Source organism: Canis lupus, chromosome 8 (assembly GCF_011100685.1).
Source record: "Canis lupus familiaris isolate Mischka breed German Shepherd chromosome 8, alternate assembly UU_Cfam_GSD_1.0, whole genome shotgun sequence".
Taxonomy (NCBI): Eukaryota; Metazoa; Chordata; class Mammalia; order Carnivora; family Canidae; genus Canis; species Canis lupus.
In genome coordinates this window covers 73,736,456-73,739,876 of record NC_049229.1, presented here as the reverse complement: position 1 = coordinate 73,739,876, position 3,421 = coordinate 73,736,456, and positions in this window count along the sequence as shown.

Here is a 3,421-nt window from a genome sequence, read left to right as displayed (position 1 = left end):
GTATGATATAGTGTCCCTCTTCACCTCTCACTACAGTCTTCAGGGTAAATTTTAGTTGATCTTATATAAGGATGGCTACCTCTGCTTTCGAGGACCATTTGAATGGTAAATGGTTCTCCAATCTTCTGTTTTCAGGCTGTAGGTGTCCTTCTGTGTAAAATAAGTCTCTTGTAGACAGCATATAGATGGGTCCTGCTTTTTTATCCAGTCTGAAACTCTGCACCTTTTGATGGGGTCTTTAAGCTCAGTCACGTTCAGAGTTACTATTGAAAGAAAGAAGGAAAGAAAAAAGAGAAAAGAAAAGGAAGAAAAAAGGAAAAAAAAGAGAGAAGAAAAAGAGAAAGAAGAAGAAAGAAAGAAAAAAGGGGGTGGGGAAAGCAAACAGAAAATAAAAAGAAAAAAAATATGGGGGAGTACCCTCTTATTCTGTATACTGTAAGTCCCCGGGCTTCCGCTGGAACTTTCCAGTGGTGCTTGGTCAATAATTTGTTTTTCCCCTCTCTTTCTAGCTGGTCTTCTGGGTGAGGGGCCTGTCGTGCTGATTTTCAAGTGTTAGCACTTGGGGGAGCTGCTCTGCCCCCTGCCTGGTGTAGGGCTCAGTGAGTAATGTTTATCCTGTTTATCTGGTGAGGCCACTGTGAGGCTCAGTGGGGGTTGTTTACCCTGTGAGGCCCCAGGAGGAACAGCAACAGTGGAAGCAGCCAGGTCTGGAGCCCTGGATTCAGCTCCCTCAGTAGCTACAGAGCTCTCAGTCTGCAGGGTCCTGGATGCTCCAGGGCGGGACTGCTGATCTGTTGAGCTTGGGGCAGGAGTGTCCTTGCTGTCCTGTGCCCTCATGGACTCTACCTGTCCCTGGGGGAGGTCAGATCCTAGGCTGTGTCCCCGGCGCCCTCTGCTCCCGGGCCTGCACCATTGGATTCACGCTCCCAGCCACGCTGCCCCCTCTCCGTGGAGCCGCCGACTGAGCCCCTCCGAGCTGCTCCTGGGGTCGCGCAGCCCCCTCCACGCAGAGCCTCTTCCTCTGCCGTAGCCGCCTCCAAGCTGCTCCCGGGTCCAGCCCTGTGCAGGCTGCAGCCCTTTCGGGTGCTTGGCGCACTCTCCTGGGGTGCACGTGTCTGTTAGTGTCCCAGGGAGCCTGAGGGCATCCCTGCCTTCCTGAGGTCGAGCTCTAAATCCCTATGAGCGCCTTTCCAGCCAGGAAGATTGGTGAAGCTCCTGCTTCACCGGGACGTGCTTTCCTGTCCTGGGGGCACTCTCCCCGGCCTTAGTCCAGCTCCTTGGGGGGTCCTTCCCTCTTGGATGCCTTTTGTTTCTTTATTTCTTTTTTCTCCATCTTCCTACCTTGATAGAAGCATGAACTCTTCTCACTGTAGCATTCCAGCTGTTCTCTCTTTAAATCTCAGGCCAAATTCATAGATTTTCAGGATGATTTGAAGGTTATCTAGGTTATTTAGTGGGGACAGGTGTCTTGGGGACACTACTCTTCCACTATCTTGCCCCTCCTTCTTCTCTCTTCTTTATAACAAGGCTGGCTAATGCTTTATCTATCTCATTAATTCTTTCAAAAAACCGACTGCTGGTTTTGTTAATCTATTTCACAGTTCTGGTCTCGATATCATTGAGGTCTGCTCGAATCTTTATTAACTCTCTTCTTCTGCTAGGTGTAGGATCTTTGCTGTTTTTTTTCCAGCTCCGTTAGGTGCAAGGTTAGCTTTTGTATTTCAGTTCCTTCCAGTTTTTGATGGATGCTTGTATTATGATGTATTTCCCCCTCAAGACCTCTTTTGCTGTACCCAAAGATTTTGAACGGTTGTATCTTCATTCTCATTAGTCTCCATGAATCTTTTTAAACTTCCCTAATTTTCTTGTTGACCTTTTCATCTTTTAGCAGGATGGTCCTTAACCTCCACGTGTTTGAAGTCCTTCCAAATTTCTTGGTATTTAGTTCGAGTTTCAAAGCATTATGGTCAGAATATATGCAGGGGACAATCCCAATCCTTTCGTAACAGTTAAGACCTGATTTGTGATGTGGTCTAATCTGGAGAAAGTTCCATGTGCACCCAGAAGAATGTGCATTCAGTTGTGTTTGGATGTAAAGTTCTGTAGATATCTGTGAAATCCATATGGTCCAGTGTATCATTTAAAGCTTTGTTTCTTTGGAGATGTTGTGCTTTGAAGAGCTGTCATTTCTCAAAAGTGCTATATTCAAGTGACCAAGTATAAGTCTATTAATATCTAAGTATGTCTTAACTTTGGTTATTAATTGATTGATATACTTGGCAGCTCCCACATTCGGGGCATAAATATTCATGATTGTTAGGTCCTCTTGTTGATAGATCCTTTAAGTATGATATAGTGTCCCTCTTCATTTCTTACTACAGTCTTTGGGATAAACCTTAATTTATCTGATATAAGGATGGCTACCCTAGTTTCTTTTGAGGACCATTTGAATGGTAAATGGTTCTCCAACTTTTTATTTTCAGGATTTAGGTGTCCTTATGTCTATAATGAGTCTCTTGTACACAGCAAATAGATGGGTCTTTCTTTTTTATACAGTCTGAAACCCTGCGCCTTTTGATGGGGTCATTAAGCCCATTCACATTCAAAGTTACTATGGAAAGATATGAATTTAGTGTCTTCATGATACCTATTCAGTCCCTGTTTTTGTGGATTGATTCCTTGGACTTCCTCTTTCTTTTACAGAGTCCCCCTTAATATTTTCTTTCAGAGCCGGTATGGTGGTCACATATTCTTTCAGATTCTGCCTATCTTGGAAGCCCTTTACCTCTCCTTCTATTCTGAATGAGAGCCCTGCTGGATAAAGTATTCTTGGTTGCCTGTTCTCATTTAGGACGCTGAATATATCCTGCCAGCCCTTTCTGACCTGCCAGGTCTCTGTGGAGAGGTCTGCTGTTATCCTAATACTTCTCCCCATAAAGGTTAGGGATCTCTTGTCTCTCACTGCTTTAAGGATCTTTCTTTATCTTTTGAATTTTCAGGTTTCACTATTAAATGTTGAGGTGTTGAGCAGTTTATATTGATTTTAGGGGGGGGTCTCTCTATCTCCTGGATCTGAATGCCTGTGTCCCTTCCCAAGTTAGAGATGTCCTCATCTATGATTTGTTCAAATACACTTTCTGGACTCTGAACTTTTCGTAGCCCTCAGGAACTCGAATCAAACATAGATATTTCCTTCTGAGGCTGTCATTTATTTCCCTTAACCTATCCTTATGATATTTTGATAGTTTTTCTCTTTTTTCCTCAGCTTCCTTCCTTGCCATCAATTTGTCTTGTATGCCATTCACTCGTTCTTTTACCTTGTTAAACCTCATCATTAGGACCTCCTGCTTGGATTGTATCACATTTAATTGACTTTTTAATTCGACCTGATTAGATCTATATTCTGCAGGAATGAGGGCTC